The sequence below is a fragment of the Amblyomma maculatum genome, chromosome 1 (genome assembly GCF_055883805.1).
Source record: "Amblyomma maculatum isolate TAMU_Amacu chromosome 1, ASM5588380v1, whole genome shotgun sequence".
NCBI lineage: Eukaryota > Metazoa > Arthropoda > Arachnida > Ixodida > Ixodidae > Amblyomma > Amblyomma maculatum.
In genome coordinates this window covers 36,813,165-36,836,029 of record NC_139344.1, presented here as the reverse complement: position 1 = coordinate 36,836,029, position 22,865 = coordinate 36,813,165, and the positions used below count along the sequence as shown (strand labels likewise).

The following is a 22,865-nucleotide window of genomic DNA, read 5'->3' as shown; positions in this document are numbered from 1 at the left end:
CGATCGGCAAACACCGCCTGACAGGTGACTCGCGGCCCCAAGAAAGATTTAAAAGCGGGACCCGCCGGGCCGCGGCATCGGGTCGTCAGTGATTTTCTTATAACACGTCTGGACTCGTGAATTAAGCCCTCTGCTCCTCGTCCAGGTGTCAGGGAGGTCGTAACGTGATCAACTCGCGGCAAGACCAGCCGCGCGCTGAGTCTCTGCATCTGGAGATCTGCGACGTGCGCATTACTGTGATAAACAAAAATGCACAATGCGTTACGACAGCGGGTAAGGCGCTAAAGAAAAAAAAAAAAAGAGAGCGAACCCATCCACAGTCTTCAGTTGCACCTCACACTCAACAAATCTTCAGCAAAAACGAAATCCAGCAAGTAATGAACTTGAGAATAAGGGCAGAGCTGCATGGCAACAATACATCAAGAGAAACGGGAGCCTTGACCAGTGCACAGTGTTGTACGCTTGTATAACACGCAACAGCAAGAAAGAGTTAAGCCCCTCGAGTTTATCGGAACTCTGCAAGAAAGAGCCAAAACATCACGTTGTCCAACGATCGCTATCGGTGGCGTATCGATCGCATCTGCTTGGTTCCAGGTGCGAAGAGTAGCTATTATTATCTCTCTAACATGGCAGGAAGAAACGCTTCAGATGCACGAGACGTTATTTTTATTTTATTTTTTTTGGTAGGTTCAGAGAGCAACGAATAATAGTTATCGGCGGTCGAAAAACAGGCAGCACCTAGGAATGGATCCGAATGTCAGCAATCAGGAGCGGAGCGTCTACGCCGCTCTTCCGAGGTAACGACGGCGGCAAAACTAGAGCACGGCGCGAGCGGAAAACAAAAGCCAGGGGCCGGCCCGCACGGTGGCGTGCGCAGCCCCGGGGCGAGCACTGCGGGCTGTCGCCTATCGCCAAGAACGCCTCCTGGCCGCATCACGAAGACGACGGGGGGTACACGCAGAAAAGAGAGAGAGAGGGGGGGGAAAAAAGGCGGGAGGTGGGGAGGGAGAGTAGCAGAGGCGACGGGCTGACCGGCAAGCTTGCTTTCCGGCGCAGCTCGCGTGCTGCGGGGAAAAACACAGCTGGCCAAGGGCCATCTGGGCGGCCCCCTTCGGAGACGCGACAGGCATCGATCCGCTGCGAAAGGGGGGGGGGGGGGGGGGGTGCTGCCTGTCTCTGACGGCGTCGCCCGCCGCCGGAAAGACCCCGGACGTGTCCTAGCCGCCACTGACAAGTCGCCGCCGGACGTCGGCGCGTGTCAAGCCGGCAGTCCGGCGGCGGTCGCCGCGCACATCGCCGCTGCTGCTGGTCGACGGGCACGCGGTCCAAGCACACCACCCCCGCTGTGCATTCCCTCTCGCACACGCACTTCGTGTAATCTGCCTCTGTTGCGTTTTCTTTGGTGACAGCGGCGTACCGAGTGGCGAAAGCTCCGACACTTCATTTACACTGCACCCCCACTCTTACCGCGGCTGGCCTTTGGAAGAGGAATTCTCAATAACGGTCGCGAAACGACAGCGAAGCAGCAGCTCCCGTTTTATAACTCGGCCCGAAACCAAGTTGCGCAAATCACGCAGTTCCACCCGAAGCGCTGTCTGCATCCGGCCTGGCATCGAAGTAGAAAAAAGAATAAGGAAAATAAAAAGAAAGCGAGTGGCTACTTTTTGAAAAGCGCAGCGACGCCCCCACTCCTCTAAATTGATGTCAGCTCACACCAGCGACGCTGGGTTTAAATTTTGCCACATCTGACACTCACTCGGTGGAGGCTGAAGAAACGCAAGATAGCGAGCGGCGCGGCAGAGGCAATATGCCGCGCATGCCGTTTATTTTTGCCACAGCGCGCGACCTGAGCTCGGTGTTCGAGAGACTGCCCCAGGACAAGCTAACGCGTAGTAGTCTCTGCACGAAGGAGCGTACGTTGGTTCGGAAGCGAACAAATAACTGCGAATACATTGCGCCAACGCAAAGCTGAAAGCAATCGGGGCCAGAAAGTAAAAAAAAAAAAAAGATATCAAAAGGCACTGCTTGAAACGAGAAACATTTGACGCTCGCGGCGGGTAGTAGAAAGAAAGAACAAGTGAAAGAAAACAAAGGCGAAACGAAGTACAGGAAAAAAAAAAAAGAGGGGGGGGGGGTGGTGGAGGGAAGGGAAGTTGAAGAGAGCAACCGCAACAAGACATAAAATGCGGCGCGCAATCTATAATGCCTTTCCACGCGTCTATGCAGCCGCGGGCGGCAGCATCGCCAAGCAGGGAGGATCGAGGCGCCACAACAGGCGAGCCAACCGCGGTGGCTATCGAACCTCGCGCGTGGAACGTCGACGGGTATGAGGCGGCGGTGCATGCAAGTGCGCGCACGTACTCCATGATCGACCCGAACGAAGACAAGCCCCGGCTATGGGCCTACTGCTGCACTCGCGCGCCTGCTGGGGCTGCGTGAAGAACACCGAGGACGGGCGTCATAGCTAACCGTCCACTGGCATTGTCCGACGCCAGGGCAGAAATACGCCGGAGCTGCATAAAAGCAACTGGGCAACACTATTTTTGTGCGAGTCATCGCAAAAAGCAGACGCGCATGGCCATAGGTGGAAAAAAAATTATATATAGAAATACACCCTCCAGGCAAAACCATTTGGATAGCGAACTTAGGCATCTGATGTAGCGTTGAGTGAGTGTTAAGTTTGTTTCTCACGAGCAAAAAAAAAAAAAAAAAAAAAAAAAGAAAAAGAAAAGCAAGAAATGGTAGCTGCCCACACGGGTCACGTGAAACGAACAATGCGGGGAGTAATTTTCAAGAGTAGTGCGATGGTATGTGCTCCAAGTAAGCTGACGGCTTACTTGTGTAGTAACTTTGGTACAGCTTAATGCATTCATATATGGTTAGATTTTACGCTGCTCTGTCTTTCATGCTCATCACTTTCGTAAACGGTGCCCTCTGCACAATACGCGTAAGTACGTATAGCTCCGAGCAATAACCAGCGCCCACGGCAGCACTAGCGAACTGCGGTTCTCAAAGCGATCCGGATGTCTACTTCACAACCAAGTGTACCTGCGGGAAATACGCTGCGTCGCTATTGGGCCTCTGACTGTAGACACACGCCTATCAGCAGACGGCATGGCCGGCGAGCTACCTACCAAGTGGAAGGCCTTGCAAATGGCCGTCGCATCTCGCAGGCCCGGACGTATATACGTCCATTCGATGATACACGCAACACGCACGGATCCCATCAGCGGAAGGGGGGCTCACTGTAGAGAACCGGTTGGTTTGTACCCCCATGAGCCCGTCGCGCGAGCCAGTGCAACGCCCGATAGCAGCCAGGGCCTATCAGACTGCCACCGGGCTTTCCAGCGACTCGGCTTGCGTGCCTGATTTCCACGGCATACTCCGGACAGCTCCCCCGCTGCCAGATATCGCGAGCGATCGGGGCACGTCACAACAGGCCCTAGAGGCGCGCGTCCGGGAGGAAGAGGCAGCGTGTCCGGCACGCGTACGGCAGGAGAAGCGCTTTACGAGGAGCAGACGCCGCGCGCGCGAACCGCTGACAGCGCTTCCAAGCCCCGAAGGACAGCAGAAACAGGGAGTGCCCACAGAGGGCGGGGAGGGGGGGGGGGGGGGGGGGGCGACGCGCTGACAGCACTCCACGGTTGGAAAACAATCCGAGGATTCGGCAGAAGCCGGAAATGGACAGGGCGCAGCATCGGCGGACGACAGCCGCGCTCTCGACCATCCCTGGGCGCTTCCGGTCGGGAGAAGAGTCTCGGCACATTCGCACTTCCGCCGCGCTTCCCCTTCCTTCAAGGGCGCCTTCTGGACGCCGCACCCGTCCAAGGGCGGCTTAGCCGGTGTGCAAACGGAAGCTGCTTACTGAATGCGGAACTGTGTTCCGCTGCGAACGCGGAAGTAAGCGACACAAGGGCCTGCGGGCGGAGGCGCGCGCTCCTTCCTTTGTTCGGCCGCCGGTGAGGCAGCATCGCCTGCCGGCGTAATAAAAACCCGAGCGCACATGTGCCACAGCGGTGCTCCCTCTACGGGGCTGCGCATCGTTACAGGGCTGATGCCTCAAAGACGCACAGCTAGAACCAGCGAGTACATGCACTGCGGTCAAACCCTGCCATTTTAGCTTATTCTTACTGCGTACAACGCTGCACTGCGCGCAGAAACTGCAGCAGCCATCGTTAGAATGGACGTGTTCATTAAGGCACGATGCTGGAAACGCCCCTAGCAAACGCGGGGAAGTTCGCGCATTCTCGTGTTATGGCCGGATCGCGTATAACATATATACGGCTCCGTGCAAACGACGCGTCTCCAGAAGCATACTCATACCGAGGCGCGTAGCAGCAATGAATGGCAGCGCACTCTCATTTCCGTGCTGCCTCCGTAGCAGTAGAATGTTTCAAGCTAAATGCTTTTTTGTTCTTCAACTGATGCATTATCACCGCTTGGTACGGTGGAATGTGTCTACTGCCGTCTGTCAGTTCCCACCGACTGTGGAGGGTAAACGAAGGCAGGAGCAGTGCTTAAAGTCTGGCTCCATCGGAGGGGGGTCTGTAGTGATTCGAGCACTGGTGGAAAGGAACGTAAAGAGGGCAAGAGAGAAAGCGGCTGGTTGCCTGTTTTGCAAATCGTTTTATACAAAGGGGAGAAATCATTATTTTGCTCCGTCTCTGATTTTCGAAAACGTGTTACCGGTTCTTATTAATACTCACTGCGAAACTGTCGAAATGACAGTGCAGAAATCATCCGATTACGCCACTGGCAAGAACAAAAAATGGTTGCTTTCTTTGTATTCGTACAGTCCTTATACTTTCAAGCTAGAATAGAATCGGGATGGGAAATGGAATTACTTCAAAGCGGACTTCCCCAAACGCTCTCGTAAAATACTTCCCTCGCCACTTACAATGTTGAACAAAAAGATAGGATATTTCAGTTTTTCTGCTTCAACTTATTTTTTCCCCGCACCAAAATTTAAGCATGAGCTCGATGTGAATATAATGTCACAGTTTTTACATAATAGCAAACAAAATTCGTCATCAAATTAGGTCTCAGTTAGTACTCAAAGCAAAATTATTCGAGAACTTCTTCCTGCATTGCGGAGGTATGCATTTTTATCACAAAATGGGAACCAGTCTACAAAATAACTTTCCATTATAACACAACGCCGTCAGTACGGGCCACATTACACAAGCCACTATTGGCTTAGATGGGCCCGTTTTGCTGTGCTAATTGTTGGGTGTTTAATAAAGGTTATTATTATTATTATTATTATTATTATTATTATTATTATTATTATTATTATTATTATTATTATTATTATTATTATTATTATTATTACAACACCACGATGGAAGTATAAGCCCCGTGTCATAACGTTCCTGCCTTATGAATTAGCGTGAAAGTTGATAACGAGTTCAGGCGGAGGCTTGGGCAAATTGGTACGCAATATTTAAGAAGGAGAATCAGCTCAGAACACGGGACAAGGTAGACGATGGCCAAGGGCACCACAATTCTTTGTTAAATTTGATAACTAAGTTTACATACAAAACGTTTGCAGGAATACATGCGGCGAATGCCGTCACCTCCACACAAGAACTTCGATTCGTCTAACAAAAGCACTATTTAGCATAACCCATTTATCCACACCAAGCGTTCATTTGCCTATGTCCTCCAGATGCTCTTGACATATTTGCATATATCGTGTTGGGCTCCAGTCGTGTAGCTCAGCACACCATAAACACGGCACGTGACGTTTCACGGTTCATGGGCCACTTTAGACTTTCGCATTACAGAAAACTCTTCGAAAATGTCGATAACAAAGGGTCGAGAGTTTTTTCGGCAGCTTGGTTCGTCGATCTGGCCTTTTCCGGCGAAGATCGAAAAACGAAAACCCCCTCTGAAACTGGCTCTTCAAAACTTGCAAAGTCGCCTACTACTGCGCTACTCTATGAAAAACACCGAAAGCTGACGGTGCTTCATGCTAGAATGTTGGCCGCGAATAAATGCCATTTGAACAGTCTTGGTGACGCCGCATCCAGCTTGCATTCCGCCGATTGCTTATAAATATGCACAGTGTACACATAGAAAATGTCACTTAAAAGTGACAGCAAGTTAATAATACGCCCTGAGCAACTTCTGACTGAAGAAGAGGGTGTTATTGCATCAAAATATGCTCAGAAATAGCAAATTGGAGTTCTATTTCGAAATGTTTCGAATTTATGCGAAAAAAACTAAACAACAACAACGGAAATGTTATATCACTTATCGTTCACAACTGTGTATAAGCCTCGATAGAGGATCCCCCTCCGTGCCCGGTGAGGCGCTTTCTGGTCACATATTGTGAGCCCCTCAGGAAACGTTGCACAAGTGCGGGACCGGTTGCGTTCGAATTTGCATGAGACCTAGCACAAAATTGCTAGTCGCAATTTGCGTCGGCTGTTCAGAGTCGATCAGTCAACCAACACGGTGTCAATGGGAGCGGGTCGGTCCCACATCATGACAAGGCAATACCTTTTCAAAATTGGTCAAAGGGCGCTGCCATATTGGAGACTGGGCTGTGCTCATAACAAAGGAAAAAGCTGCGGATTCTCCCCCCACACCTGGTTCTCAGCCCAGTCAAACCGGTTTCTCCAAGGGTCATGAAAAGGTCTAAAGTATGCGATGTGGCCGTGTATAATGTCGCACAACTGCGTTTTATACACTGCTGCACGCAATCTGAGATTAAGTGTAGTCCCCACGCGGACTAGGGGCCGTTGCAAAACAGGCAGCGCGGGCAGGCAACGTGCAGTTGTGAGGCACCATCCGACGCATACGCACTTGCGGGACTTTTCGTGCGAGGCTTCGTCTTTCTCAGTTAGTGGACACTTATTAGACTTTGAGCAGCTGGCATAGCTCCGCACACGAGAGTCCTAGCTCTGGGGAAGCTGCGTACGATCGCATCAGGCAACAAGGAACACTCCAATCTACAGAGTGCTTGCCATCGCATTCCGGCGAATCGCTTACATTGGTCGCCCCCTTCATTTATTCCGTCTGCGCACTTGGCGGGCAGCCGGGTGTCAGTTTCTTCTCCTTGGCCGTCTTTCGTGCTTTTCCTCGACGCGCTACACCTGGAGCACATTTGTCAGGGGACTAAAACAGTCACCACTCGTCATTTTTTTGGTAATAATGGAACGCAAAGCTGCTGTGCTCTATCTCCGTTCGAGGATCTCACGCTACGCGTTCGTGCCTCGACGCTGAAAAGCAGCGCTCTAGTGAGAATAGCATGAAAAACAAACAAATATATATAAAACCGGGAAGACTACGGTAAAGAAATAAAAAAAAAAGAAAGAAAAACGGCCAGCAAAAGCTTCTGTCCGCTCGCATGTTTCTGTTATCCGCCAGTTTCAAAGTGGCACTATTGGGCTCTCAATTGTACTACATCCACACACAATCCCCGGAAAATTCAGCTCCTCACGATGAACACGCGAGAAAGAGGAAGAAGGAAACAACAACAAAAAAAAAAAAAGGTCGCCTTAATTACACCATGACGAGATAGATCCTTCTGCCCTCTTTGTTGCATTTTCGTTGCGTTAATTTTTTTTTTTTTTCGTGCAAGCGCACTGCCGCTAACAGGGACAGGTTCGCTGTTTCGAGCGCTAACAAGAACTTGGAGAGGATTATGAGAGGTGAAGGAGGAGCACGGCACTCAAAAAGAAGAAAGCTGCTATAAAGCAAATCAGCCGGTAGAAACGAAAAGGAAACGAAGAAAAGACACAAACATAAAACGAAATTCGAAAGGTATACTCAAGATGGGCCGGGATCTGCTGTTTATTTTTTCTTTGTTTTGCCAGAGACAGTTTGATCACATCGTCGACGCTAACTATCTCCGCTGCCCGATTCAATAGACGGCTAATCTCGTTAGCATGATACCCCCAACCTCCTCGCGACGATACCGTGCCCCGAACTTGTCTTCGTTCTCGCCCGCGCTTATAAAACAATTATTCGAGCACACTCCTCATTCGATTACTGCTCCTCTGTCTGCCTGGCGCGTCGACCGGTCCGACAGAAACGAAAAAAAAAAAAAAGAAAAAAAGGAAACAGGCTGCAGGCTACGTTACCAAAGCAAAGCGCGGAAGGCCACAAAGACGGACGCAGCGAAAAATGAAATCGGCAGCAGGATAATGCGGAGACCCAGAACACCGCACTGGCCTTGTGTACTTTCTTTTGGCGCGCGCAGCTGTCGCCGAAGTCCGCGCTCGCTCGCACGCATCCGCGCGCGCACTGCGCTCTCGTTAATCCATCCAGCGCCGATCGGGTCCCGGGCGGGGGAGTTTGGGGGGGGGGGGGGGGGGGGGGGCGCAGCCGCACTTTTGGCGTGAGCTCCCGACAAATCCCGGCGGAGGAGGGAACAGGCCGTGGAGGGGGTGTGGGGTGAGGCGAAGTACTCCCGCACCGGAGCTGCGTGGGCCTCGGGTAGCGGCCGCAGTGCAGAACAGGAAACGTTTTAACCATAGTAAAACGAGACGCCTTCCAAAGCGAGAACGGAGCAAAAAAAAAAAAAAAAAAAATAAAGAAAGAAAGAAGAAAAAAATCTCGGCTCGCCCCCGATGCCTCGTCAAAGGTCGCGCATGCGGCGGCGGGTGTGCGCGCCCCGACCTCGCTTTTGCTGCTGCTGCCGTTGCCGCCAGCCCGCCCCATTCATCCGCATCGCGGCGGGCGGGGTGCCGCCGCTGCAGAGGACTGTGGGGAGGGCGGGGGGATCGGAATATAAAGTCTGCCCAACGAACAGCGCAGATGGCCGTGACATCCGTCGTCCCCAAGTCCGACCACGCGCAGTGCACGGCGGCCCGCAAAGGGGCGCACGTCACATCACCCCAACCACCATTCCCCCGCCTCCTCCCGCAACTGTGCGCGCGTGCGTCGGATGGGTAGCGAAACGAACGCTCAGAGCGGCCGCCGAAAATCGGAGCTACTGCATGCAAATGGGCTATCGTGCAGTCGATGCGCTCGTGCGAGCTGACGCTCTGTCGGAGTTGCGAAAGGAACCAAAAGTCCACGCGCCATTAGAAGTTGGCGCGATTGCGCGAGGACCAAACAGGGACGATCCGCCAAGCTTCCGTGAAAGCTCCACGGTGCCAGGCGACATCTGCTGCGCAGTGTCGATTCTGCACTGTAGTTATTTTAGTGCGAGACGTAAAAGAGTGCACTTTAAAGAACGAAGTAGTCCAACCCGCCACGAATTCTGAAAACTTCAGCAGCTTTCTTTTTCCAGCACGGCATCCTTTCCCTAGGCTAACGCACGCCACTGCCATATTCTCTGTGCTTCAGCAGTCGAGGTGCAACGAGATGGAATCATACGTGCTATTCTCGTTTGGTCAGAAAGGAAAGTCGCCCCAAAAGTCACTGGTGGTAAACGAAGGTTATTTTACAACACCAGACTGAACTTCGACAAAGAAAGCACAATTGCTTGTGGTTATGGACTGCAAGCAGCCGAAGAGTGCACAAAAAACGCACGAACCGAAAAATTCTCGCACATCAGAGGCGACAGTAACGCGTGGTAGCTAAGCATGCACCACCGACATTACGCGGGATAGACAGATGCAGAAGGGAAAATTAAGAGAAAGAGAATCTCGCCACAGCCATCCTCCGTGCCAGACGTGGCTGAACGCGTGTCCGTACTCCGGACAGGAAACCGAGGCCAGACACAACACGTCTCCATCTGATTGCGGCTCGACCACTTCGGCGGCCAGTAGCGCCTGCTCCGCTTACAGCGCCATCTTCCGTAATCGCGCGCAACCTTCTCTATCTAGACTATTTCTGCGGGCAGTGGATACGAGTGATGCCGCCAGTACACTAGGAATGTCAGCGAATGTTGCTGCGTGCAAAGTCACCTATGAAGCGAAACTGTGCTCACGTCCGTAATACGCAGTTATTCACCCACTAATCGCGAACATAAAAAATACGGCAGTGCAGTGGAGAAGCAGAGGGTTCCGGAAATGGAAACGATAACTCGGGCAGAAGAACCGTAGGTGCTTGGAGCGAAAAACACTGTCAGAATCGCAGTGCTTTCTCTGAGCTTCTTGGACGCGATGCAAAAAAAAAAAAAAAAAGAAAAAAAAACAATTGGGGTAGGTTGTTTCCCAGAAAGCGGTCACCCAGTCTCACCCACCGTATACCGTTCAGTCGTTCTCCCTGGATAACTCATTGCTGAGGTCACCCGAGGGGTTACATCTATTTTTTCTGCGTGCTATCGGTGGGGTGGCAGTCGTATTTCCGTGGCCAACTTTCGCTGCCTTCATCGCGGCGTCGTAACCACATGTAGAACGCCCGTCCACCACACGAACGTCCGTGCGTCTTGCTTAATAAGAACTGGACAGCACTGTGACCTATGTTGGACAAAAAAAAAAAAAAAAAGCCAAACTCTCAAGAGGAACAGCACAACCTATGAGCATCGGCAAGAGCCGAGAAAATGTTCATAACATAAACCACGCAGCTTGATTCGACGATAAATTTGTGGGGTGCACACGTACGCATCTAAAGCGAGATGCGGAAAAGTCAGTGCGCCACATTCTGTCCCCACTAACGCACGCTTTGATAGCAAACAAAAAGCTAAGAAAAAAAAAAACGTGCTACATACGGGCGCTTTAAATGCAGTGCGCGTAGTAACTGCTTCGTGCCCGCACCACTCTGTGGCGGGCTATTTTCCTGACAACTGAGGGACGGATTTAAGAGATCCTTCGCTGAAGGACGATGTGTTTATGGATTTTATTCCCCCCCCCCCCCCCCCCCCCCCCGCCCCTTGCCTCTTCATTTCTTTCTTCCGGACGCGAACAAGGGCAGCCTGCTGCCTCTCTCAAGCGATGCCTTAGACGCCACCTGCTCAGTTGCATCCAAGCTCATCTCCGTGTCCTGGAGCAGGGCAGCAGTTGCTAGGGGCCGTTCAGTCGTGCCTAAAACTCTCTCGGATGAGATGGTAGCAGTGATGGAAGTCTTGGTGCGACCACCTAAGCAGTCCTGCAGCAGACGCGTCAGTTTGCTTTCCTTGTAAGGCACACGTGCTGACTTGTCCACCAAAGCAGTTATGACACGGCCCAAAGTAAGAAGAGTTTGGTCGCCGTTGCCTGCTTCACGTGCTCCTCGGTCAGCAGCGCTAGAGCAGTCTATGTTCTCGCTGCCCACAAGGTCAACCAGGATGAGCTGTCCAGTTGTGACCAGCACATCGCCATCATCAGGCATTTCACGGATGCGGACAGTGACGGCAAAGACGGCGTGACTGCGTGACGAGGTTTCGTTGAGTAGTGTGGCCGCAGTCTGGCGCTTAGCTGCACCCTTCTCAAGAACCTCTTGACGGTTGCGCACAGTGATCCCTTCAAGGCCTTGTAATATGACGGATCCCTTTCTAATAGAGTCCTTGTAAATCTTGCGCATCGGCGTGTCGTCGTATGCACTCAGCAGATCAAAAACCTCCTCGCTGTACAAGTCGAGGAAGGAGACCTCGATAGTGGACTCGAGGTCTTGTGATTGGAGCTCTTCGAAGAGCTGATGCAGAGTGGGGGGAACGGTCCCGTCCGGCTGGCCATTAGCCCATCCCAGATGCACGTCTGATCGTTCATCCTCCAAGGCGACGGTGTAGCCGGTGCGTATTTGGCCATACGCGAACACAGTGCAGTTGTAGCCCATCATGACCTGGGCTATGGTGGGCCCCATGACCGCCCGGTACACGTCGATCTGCTTTGCTTCGTGTCCAAACACCTTGTCAAAAGTGAATGACTTGCGGAGAGAACGCTCCGGAACGACGCGGTCATTTACAAGGATCTCTTTCTTGTCCGCGACCACCTCGACCGCAGTTGTGTAGCCGCTCTTCTTCCCCAGTGTGTTCGGGGGCCGCCACCGGACAAAAACTTGAATGTGCTGGTTCCCCAGCTTCTTCGTAGCCATGGCGCTCGTCAGACGAGGCGGAAACACAGGAACGCCAACGTGCACCGCCGCTGACGCATTCTTCTTCTTCTTCTTCTTCTTCCTTGGTAAATGGCAGATACCCACGAGCGGAGATTTGCCAGGGTTCAGTGTGGAGAGCCAAACTGCGTATACTGGATTACTGTAAAAAATCAATTATCAGCTAAAGAAAAAAAAACTATGATTCAAGATCGTAGACCTGAAAAAAAAAAAAAAAAAGAATGAGCGAAGTTTGTAAATTAGCACTAACCTTCGAATTTGACTTCTCAAGCACGTACCCACAACAGCGGATTGGTTGGGAATTAGTGCGTAAACAAGAAATGATTACTTGATCCGAACTTAGGCTGTATTATATATAAATTATGAATTAGGAATCAGTTCCGGTGAAAAATGTTCTGAAAAAAAAAAAAAAAAGAAAGAAATACGTGACTACCTGCTGCCTCCCCCCACTACTCAAACTTCAACTTCGTCGTTTTCAGTTTGAACCGGCCTCCGCTGTTTTTACACAAGCCTGTCTTCAACCTTTGCGGTTGACTATTACCTCGAAATTTCGTGCATCATCTTTGGTTGTTATAGTGTTCAATGATGCCAAGACGCGGCCGTATCACTTTCTTTGTAACGGCGTGCGCCCAGATTTATCTCGTATGATCGCAGCAACGTATGACTTCCGCCACTTGCTCTAGACTGTTATAGTTGCGTTTCGCTCCTTATCGGACAGCTTTTCTTGCCAGCTTTAAACTGAGCGCGACCGAGAGCAGCAGGCACCGCCGAGCACAACTGTCGCTGTCGCCGTAGCCAAATTGTTCCTTTCTGTGCGGGGCCGAGATAGCTCCATGAAGATTCTTTTACAGTCGTTTCTCGGTGCTTTCCCAACTCCAGAACTGCCGTCAACACAACGCGAAAATATTCACAAAACCCATGATGTTAGATTCGGCGTAAGAACCCGAGCAAAGAGAGGTCCGCAGAATCAACTGAGGGATGTTTTCAGCATTAAAGGGATGCTGAAACAGTTACGCCACACAAATTTTTTTCCTACCTAGAATTCGATCGTTGGCTTTTTTCTCTCTCTTGGCGCTAGGACGGCAGCAAACTAGGTATTCATTACTTGTAAATTTAGGGATGATAAGAGAATAAATCTGGCGATGATGATGATGATGATGATGACGTGAAAATTGTGGACTCTGCGATCGCCAACTACGGGTGTGGACGGTGGTGTGAGCTCTTCATTTTAGTCCTTCCGGGCAGTGCACTAGACTATAAAAGTTCCGTTTTCGGCGATGGTGGGCTGTTTGTCAATGGAAAGTGGTAACCTACCGTCATACACACCAGATTCAATTTATCCTAGGCGTTCCTTTCATATACAATAGCCGGGCCGATATACGCCTTACCGGTGTTGCCCGCACCACACACGGGCCGTTTTCAAGACAACTGCGGGACGGATTTACGAGATCCTTCGCTGAAAAACGATATGTTTGTGGATTGTACTATGCCAGGTTTCGGCCCGTCGCGTAGTTTGTGGCCGCAGTCACCAATGACCCTGAACAGCCGCGAAGTAGAAGAACGAGACGTGGACAATGGACAACCACTACACCGCCAACCGCTGCGAATACCTAAGTGCAACTGGACTTCACTCCTTCTTTTAACTTTCTATCTCCTGCATCCCATTCCCCCTTTCTCAACGTATGCCTTGTGGCAAACGTTTTGAAAAAATAAAAGTAGAAGAAGGAGAAGGAGAACAACAAGAACAAGAACGCTCGATCACCCGCAACTAATGCTTTCGCTCCATATCGGTTCAGCAGCGTTGAACCCTTCTCATTTTTTTTTTTTTTTAAGAAGTGGGAGGAGCTAGCAAGGAAGGCCTCATACAATGCCCTTTGCCCGTTAATGATTGAAAACGTAGGATAAAAGTTATGAACTTCCAGGACTTCATCACAAATTATCCTTTGATGATCGAAAGGTAAACATCTGGGAGATTCATTCGGAAGATATTAAGCCCGCGGTAACTGAATTGAGTAAATTCTTTTTATAATTGTTTGAATATCCGAGGGCGAGAAAACCATGTGAGAATACATAGGCGCATTCAGTAAATTGAAAACTGCTTCATAATCTGTAAATGCATCATTACGGCCACTAATGTTTAGGCTGTTTTGCAGTTAGGAGCAGCTTTTGAACGAGCTTATCTCTTCACGGGCCTCCTGCATCTCTGACAGCTGACACTTTGTTGTTGCGTTGATAAGTATGCTGAAAAAGACCATTATTTCAAGCGTGCTGGCAATGCAGACAGTTATAGGAGCAGAAACCAAGATTATCCACATTTCATGCAATGCTGGAAATCACAGGGCTAAGTCCAGCTATACGATAACTAATCACATTTCTAGACGAATTAGGTAACCTGGGCAAGGACACTGAAAAGACAAAATCTTTGAGTCGCGCGTAACAGCCACGAATGAGATAACGACCTATATTATCTGCCCTACAGTTCTTGCCGCCTGACTCGCACGTAGCACGCAGCTGTTTAAAGTTGTCAAGCAAACAAAAAGACCAAAAAGAAACTGGGCATAATTCGAAACCAGGGAACATTCGAGCACACGATAGTGTCCTAAACAAGCTGCGCGGTATTGTCCTCAGTCCAGGCGGCGGAGCCTCGACTGTGACTACCGCAATGGGTGGACATGTTGGCTGCAGTACCTTCATCATCAAATTTCTTGGCTTTAGAAGTGTATTCCACAACAGCAGTTCCTGGAATCGGCTGCAGAGGGTGGCAAATGATCCTCCAACGCCTCTAAGGAATGAAGACGAGCGGCGACCTGTTCAGTTCAGTTTATTTATTTGAAGTACCCTCTGGGCCCGGGTCGGCCGTCCCAGAGCAGAGTGTGTACATCATATATTCAATACATTACAAGAAAAAAAAAATAGGCAGCACAGGCACACATACGTGGATTCGATCAAAACGATTATACAGTGCAATAATCACTAATTAGTGCGTTAGTCTAAACTTGGCTGAAGCGGTCCTTTGAGCTCTCCACGAATTCAGACTGTCTTCCTTGTTGGTCAGATCAATTGGCCGATGTTCGCTAAAGATTCTGATACAGCAGGTCAATTTCGCCCATTGTAGTCTTGGCAACTCTCACAAGCTCCTCAGCAGCTGCAGCGAGTGCAGCTTCCGGACGCGAACAAGGGCAGCATGCTGCCTCTCCCAAGCGCAGCACCTGCTCAGTTGCATCCAAGCTCATATCCGTGTCCTGGAGCAGGGCAGCAGTTGCTAGGGGCCGTTCAGTCGTGCCTAAAACTCTCTCGGATGAGATGGTAGCAGTGATGGAAGTCTTGGTGCGACCACCTAAGCAGTCCTGCAGCAGACGCGTCAGTTTGCTTTCCTTGTAAGGCACACGTGCTGACTTTTCCACCAAAGCAGTTATGACACGGCCCAAAGTAAGAAAAGATTGGTCGCCGTTGCCTGCTTCACGTGCTCCTCGGTCAGCAGCGCTAGAGCAGTCTATGTTCTCGCTGCCCACAAGGTCAACCAGGATGAGCTGTCCAGTTGTGACCAGCACATCGCCATCATCAGGCATTTCACGGATGCGGACAGTGACGGCAAAGACGGCGTGACTGCGTGACGAGGTTTCGTTGAGTAGTGTGGCCGCAGTCTGGCGCTTAGCTGCACCCTTCTTAAGAACCTCTTGACGGTTGCGCACAGTGATCCCTTCAAGGCCTTGTAATATGACGGATCCCTTTCTAATAGAGTCCTCGTAAATCTTGCGCATCGGCGTGTCCTCGTATGCACTCAGCAGATCAAAAACCTCCTCGCTGTACAAGTCGAGGAAGGAGACCTCGATAGTGGACTCGAGGTCTTGTGACTGGAGCTCTTCGAAGAGCTGATGCAGAGTGGGGGGAATGGTACCGTCCAGCTGGCCATTAGCCCATCCCAGATGCACGTCTGATCGTTCATCCTCCAAGGCGACGGTGTAGCCAGTGCACATTTGGCCATACGCGAACACAGTGCAGTTGTAGCCCATCATGACCTGAGCTACGGTGGGCCCCATGACCGTCCGGTACACGTAGATCTGCTTTGCTTCGGGTCCAAACACCTTGTCAAAAGTGAATGACTTGCGGAGAGAACGCTCCGGAATGACGCGGTCATTTACAAGGATCTCTTTCTTGTCCGCGACCACTTCCACCGCACTTGTGTACCCGCTCTTCTTCTCCAGTGTGTTCGGGGGCCGCCACCGGACAAAAACTTGAATGTGCTGGTTCCCCAGCTTCTTCGTAGCCATGGCGCTCGTCAGATGAGGCGGAAACACAGGAGCACCAACGTGCACCGCCGCTGACGCATTCTTCTTCTTCGTCTTCTTCTTCCTTGGTAAATGGCAGATACCCACGAGCGGAGATTTGCCAGGGTTCAGTGTGGAGAGCCAAACTGCGTATACTGGATTACTGTAAAAAATCAATTATCAGCTAAAGAAAAAAAAAACTATGATTCAAGATCGTAGACCTGAATAAAAAAAAAAAAAGAATGAGCGAAGTTTGTAAATTAGCACTAACCTTCGAATTTGACTTCTCAAGCACGTACCCACAACAGCGGATTGGTTGGGAATTAGTGCGTAAACAAGAAATGATTACTTGATCCGAACTTAGGCTGTATTATATATAAATTATGAATTAGGAATCAGTTCCGGTGAAAAATGTTCTGAAAAAAAAAAAAAAAGAAAGAAATACGTGACTACCTGCTGCCTCCCCCCACTACTCAAACTTCAACTTCGTCGTTTTCAGTTTGAACCGGCCTCCGCTGTTTTTACACAAGCCTTTCAACCTTTGCGGTTGACTATTACCTCGAAATTTCGTGCATCTTTGGTTGTTATAGCGTTCAATGATGCCAAGACGCGGCCGTATCACTTCCTTTGTAACGGCGTGCGCCCGGATTTATCTCGTATGATCGCAGCAACGTATGACTTCCGCCACTTGCTCCAGACTGTTATAGCTGTGTTTCGCTCCTTATCGAACAGCTTTTCTTGCCAGCTTTAAACTGAGCGCGACCGAGAGCAGCAAGCAACGCCGAGCACAACTGTCGCTATCGCTGTAGCCAAATTGTTCCTTTCTGTGCGGGGCCGAGATAGCTCCATGAAGTTTCTTTTACAGTCGTTTCGGTTCTTTCCCGACTCAGGACTGCCGTCAGCACAACGTGAAAATATTCACAAAACCCAGGATGTTAGATTCGGCGTAAGAACCGGAGCGAAGACAGGTCCGCAGAATCAACTGATGGATGTTTTCTGGTTTAAAGGGACGCTGAAACAGGTACGCCACACAAATTTTGTTCCTACCTAAAATTCGATCGCTGGCTTTTTTCTCTTTCTTGGCGCTAGGACGGCAGCAAACTAGGTATTCATAACTTGTAAATTTAGAGATGATAAGAGAATAAATCTGGCGATGATGATAATGATGACGTGAAAATTGTGGACTCTGCGATCGCCAACTACGGCTGTGGACGGTGGTGTGAGCTCTTCATTTTAGTCCTTCCGGACAGTGTACTATAGACCATAAAAGTTCCGTTTTCGGCGATGGTGGGCTGTTTGTCAATAGAAAGTGGTAACCTACCGTCATACACACCAGATTCAACTTATCCTAGGCGTTCCTTTCATATACAACAGCCGGGCCGATATACTATGCCTTACCGGTGTTGCCCGCACCACACACGGGCCGTTTTCCAGACAACTGCGGGACGGATTTACAAGATCCTTCGCTGAAAAACGATGTGTTTGTGGATTGTACTACGCCAGGTTTCGGCCCGTCGCGTAGTCCGTGGCCGCAGTCACCAATGACCCTGAACAGCCGCGAAGTAGAAGAATGAGACGTGGACAATGGGCAACCACTACATCGCCAACCGCTGCGAATACCCAAGTGCAACTGGACTTCACTCCATCCTTTAACTTTATAACTCCTGCGTCCCACTCCTCCTTTCTCAACTTATGCCCTGTGGCAAACGTTTCAAAAAAAAAAAAAAAAAGTAGAAGAAGGAGGAGCAGGAGAAGAACAACAAGAAGAACAAGAAGAAGAACAAGAATAACAAGAAGAACGCTCGATCACCCGCGGCTAATGCTTTCGCTCCATATTGGTTCAGCAGCGTTGAACCCTTCTCATTTTTTTTTTTTTTTTAGAAGTGGGAGGAGCTAGCAAGGAAGGCCTCATCCAATGCCCTTTGCCCGTTAATGATTGAAAACATCGGATAAAAGTTATGAACTTCCAGGGCTTCATCACAAATGGTCCTTTGATGATCGAAAGGTAAACATCTGGGAGATTCATTAGGAAGATATTAAGCCCATGGTAACTGAATGGAGTAAATTCTTTTTATAATTGTTTGAATATCCGAGGGCTTGAAAACCATGTGAGAATACGTAGGCGCATTCAGTAAATTGGAAATTGCTCCATAATCTGTAAACGCAACATTACGGCCGCTAATGTTTAGGCTGTTTTGCAGTTAGGGGCAGCTTTTGAACGATCTTATCTTTTCACGGGCCTCCTGCATCTCTGACAGCTGACACTTTGTCGTTGCTTTGATAAGTATGCTGAACAAGACGATTATTTCAAGCGTGCTGGCAATGCAGACAGGTATAGGAGCAGAAACCAAGATTATCTACATTTCATGCAATGCTGGGAATCACAGGGTTAAGTTCATCTATACGATAAATAATCACCTTGCTAGACGAATTAGGTAACCTGGGCAAGGACATTAAAAAGACAAAAGCTTGGAGTCGCACGCAACGGCCACGAATGAGATAGCGGCCTATACTCTCTGCCCCACATCTTTACCCACTTGACTCGCAACACGCAGCTGTTTAACGTTGTCGAGTACAGAAAAAAAGAAACCGGGGATCATCCGAGCACATGATAGCGTCCTAAACATGTTACAGGGTATTGTCCATAGTGCAGGTTGCGGAACCTGGACTGTCAACTACAGCAATGGGTGGACATGTTGGCTGCAGCACCTTCATCCAACAACAGTTCCTGGAATCGGCTGCAGATGGTGGCAAATGATCCTCCGACGTCTCTAAGGAATGACGCCGAGTGGCGACTTGTTCAGTGCAGTTTATTTATTTGAAGTACCCTCAGGGCCCGGGTCGGCCGTCCCAGAGCAGAGTGTGTACATCATATATTCAACACATTACAAGAAAAAAAAAAATAGGCAGCACAGGCACACATACGTGGATTCGATCAAAACGATTATACAGTAAAATAATCACTAATTAGTGCGTTAGTCTAAACCTGGCTGAAGCGGTCCTTTGAGCTCTCCACGAATTCAGACCGTCTTCCTTGTTGGTCAGATCGATAGCAGATGTTCGTTAAAGCTTCTGATACAGCAGGTCAATTTCGCCCATTGTAGTCTTAGCCACTCTCACAAGCTCCTCAGCAGCTGCAGTGAGTGTAGCTTCTGGATGCGAACAAGGGCAGCCGGCTGTCTCAATCGACATGTCTTAAGACAGCACCTGCTCAGTTGCATCCAAGCTCATCTTCGTGTCCCGGAGTGTGGCAGCAGTTGTTAGGAGCCGTTCAGTCGTTTATGAAACTGCCTGCTCTGTTAAAAAAAAAAAAAAAAAAAAAAAAAAAAAAAAAAAAAAAAGAAAAAAAAAAAAGAAAGAAAAAGAAAAACAGCTGAATAATTGCTGATAGCTTTTCTGTCGGAGACTCAGTCTAAGCTTCATTCTCCAGAACCTCCTGTGACTGGCCGTTCGATTTGCATTCCATATTTCTGTAGTTTTCCTGGTCCACAAAGATAAAGGTCCCTCAGCATCCTCGCTCTATACTTAATAAGCCTTGTTGGTCATATTTTGGTTTGCCTCTGGTCGCTTGGTTATGTTCTTGACCCGGTGGGCGTACTCCAAGGTGCTCGAGGTCTCCTCAAGGTTGGACATTTCGAGTGAGATGGTCGCAGTGATGAAAGTCATTGTGCGGCCGTCCAATGAGTCCTGCAGTAGCCGCGTCAGTTTGCTTTTCCTGTTAGGCACACATGCTGACTTGTCCACCAAAGCAGTTATGACACGGCCCAAAGTAAGAAGAGTTTGGTCGCCGTTGCCTGCTTCACGTGCTCCTCGGTCAGCAGCGCTAGAGCAGTCTATGTTCTCGCTGCCCACAAGGTCAACCAGGATGAGCTGTCCAGTTGTGACCAGCACATCGCCATCATCAGGCATTTCACGGATGCGGACAGTGACGGCAAAGACGGCGTGACTGCGTGACGAGGTTTCGTTGAGTAGTGTGGCCGCAGTCTGGCGCTTAGCTGCACCCTTCTCAAGAACCTCTTGACGGTTGCGCACAGTGATCCCTTCAAGGCCTTGTAATATGACGGATCCCTTTCTAATAGAGTCCTTGTAAATCTTGCGCATCGGCGTGTCGTCGTATGCACTCAGCAGATCAAAAACCTCCTCGCTGTACAAGTCGAGGAAGGAGACCTCGATAGTGGACTCGAGGTCTTGTGATTGGAGCTCTTCGAAGAGCTGATGCAGAGTGGGGGGAATGGTCCCGTCCGGCTGGCCATTAGCCCATCCCAGATGCACGTCTGATCGTTCATCCTCCAAGGCGACGGTGTAGCCGGTGCGTATTTGGCCATACGCGAACACAGTGCAGTTGTAGCCCATCATGACCTGGGCTATGGTGGGCCCCATGACCGTCCGGTACACGTCGATCTGCTTTGCTTCGGGTCCAAACACCTTGTCAAAAGTGAATGACTTGCGGAGAGAACGCTCCGGAACGACGCGGTCATTTACAAGGATCTCTTTCTTGTCCGCGACCGCCTCGACCGCACTTGTGTACCCGCTCTTCTTCTCCAGTGTGTTCGGGGGCCGCCACAGGATAAAAACTTGAATGTGCTGTTTCTCCAGCTTCTTTGTAGCCATGGCGCTGATCAGACGAGGCGGAAACACAGGAACACCAACATGCACCGCCGCTGACGCATTCTTCTTCTTCTGCTTCGTCTTCTTCTTCCTTGGTAAATGGCACATATACCCACGAGGGGGGATTGGCTAGGGTTCAGTGTGAAGAGTCAAATGTACTGCATATACTGGATTGCTGTTATAAATCAATTATCAGCTAAAGAAAAAAACAAACTTCGATTCAAGATCGTAGAATTGAATAAAAGCAAAAAAAAAAAATGACAGCGAATTAATTAGCACTAACGTTCGAATCGGACTTCTCTTTTTAAGCACGTACCCACAGTAGCGGATTGGTCGGGGTTTAGTGCAGGCACAAGAAATCATTACTTAATCCGAACTTAGGCTGTATTATATATAAATTATGAAATAGGAATCAGTTCTGGTAAAAAATGTTTTGAAAAAAAAAAAAATAAAAGAACATGACTGCCAGCCGCCTCCCCACACAACTCAAACTTCAACTTAGTGGTTTTCAGTTTGAACCGGCCTCCGCTGTTTTTACACAAGCCTCTCTTCAACCATTGCGGTTGAATATTGCCCCGAAGTTTTTTTCACCTTTGGTTGTTAGCGCTCAATGACGCCAAGATGCGGCCGTATCACTTCCTTTGTAACGGGCGTGCGCCCGGATTTATCTCGTATGATCGCGGCAACGCGTGACTTCCGCCACTTGCTCTAGACTGTTATAGTTGCGTTTCGCTCCTTATCGGACAGCTTTTCTTGCCAGCTTTAAACTGAGCGCGACCGAGAGCAGCAAGCAACGCCGAGCACAACTGTCGCTATCGCCGTAGCCAAATTGTTCCTTTTTGTGCGGGGTCGAGATAGCTCCATGAAGTTTCTTTTACAGTCGTTTCAGTGCCTTCCCGACTCCAGGACTGCCGTCAACACAACGCGAAAATATTCACAAAAGCCATAATGTTAGATTCGGCGTAAGAACCCGAGCGAAGAGAGGTCCGCAGAATCAACTGATGGATGTTTTCTGATTTAAAGGGACGCTGAAACAGTTGCGCCACACAAATTTTGTTCCTACCTAAAATTCGATCGTTGGCTTTTTTCTCTCTTGGAGCTAGGACGGCAGTAAACTAGGTATTCATTACTTGTAAATTTAGGGATGATAAGAGAATAAATCTGGCGATGATGATGATGATGACGACGTGAAAATTGTGGACTCTGCGATCGCCAACTACGGGTGTGGACGGTGGTGTGAGCGTGTGAGCTCTTCATTTTAGTCCTTCCAGGCAGTGTACAAAAGTTCCGTTTTCGGCGATAGTGGGCAGTTTGTCAATAGAAAGTGGTAACCAACCGTCATACACACCAGATTCAATTTGTCCTCGGCTTTCCTTTAATATGCAATAGCCGCGCCGACTAGGATCCCATATACTCTTCACTCACTACTCGTCCTGTATTTTGCTGACTTTCTATTTTTTTTTTATTTTGATGTGAAAAAGCTTTCCACTTTTATGCAGTAATGTCTTGCGTATCGCCCTAAAGACGGGCAATACTAGTACTTTCATTTCCCGTATATGGTAAGGAAGCATATTAAAACCCTGCAGACTTCCCGACATTAAACTGAACACACAGAGAACTGAAGGTCACTTAAAATTCGCCTTTGATGCTATGAAGCGACAGCGTTAATTAATGGTTCCCGTTTGCGCGGCTTCCTTTATTTATCTCGCACCCTGACTTAGGTCCCAGTAGGAGTTGGGACCCTAATTCGCGTACATGCACTTGGCTACCCGGTTGATCGCTAATCTTTTAATTTGCGCCTCAGTTATCTCGCGCATCATATTAAGGACCACCCGCGATAAAAGCCCTGCTTTAAGCGATTCTTACGAACATGCCTACGTGACTTAGATGTAGCGTGCCTGACTCAGGATTGAAGGGTCCCTGTAGGTTCGAGTGCTTTCATAGGAGCTACCACAGTTGCGAGCCCCTCCCCAGTGACGTGGTCTCGTGACGTAACAAAACTCGACGACCAATCAGCGTCCGGCCATTTCACCCCCAAATTAGCCCTTCAAGAGGCATTCC

The 22,865-nt window shown here is 49.5% G+C and overlaps 2 protein-coding genes and 2 pseudogenes across 3 annotated transcripts in view; 1 reads left to right on the top strand and 3 right to left on the bottom strand.

The window, feature by feature from the left end:
- LOC146202134 (uncharacterized) overlaps positions 1 to 22,865 on the bottom strand; it is a 711,309-nt gene that overhangs the window by 368,035 nt on the left and 320,409 nt on the right. The gene's annotated exons all lie outside the window — the stretch shown is intronic.
- The window catches only part of LOC146202140 (uncharacterized), a 58,914-nt gene that overhangs the window by 24,804 nt on the left and 11,245 nt on the right, over positions 1 to 22,865 (top strand). The window lies entirely within an intron of this gene.
- Positions 14,850 to 16,342, bottom strand: LOC146202142 (kinesin-like protein KLP2 pseudogene; annotated as a pseudogene).
- Positions 18,819 to 21,179, bottom strand: LOC146202141 (kinesin-like protein KLP2; annotated as a pseudogene).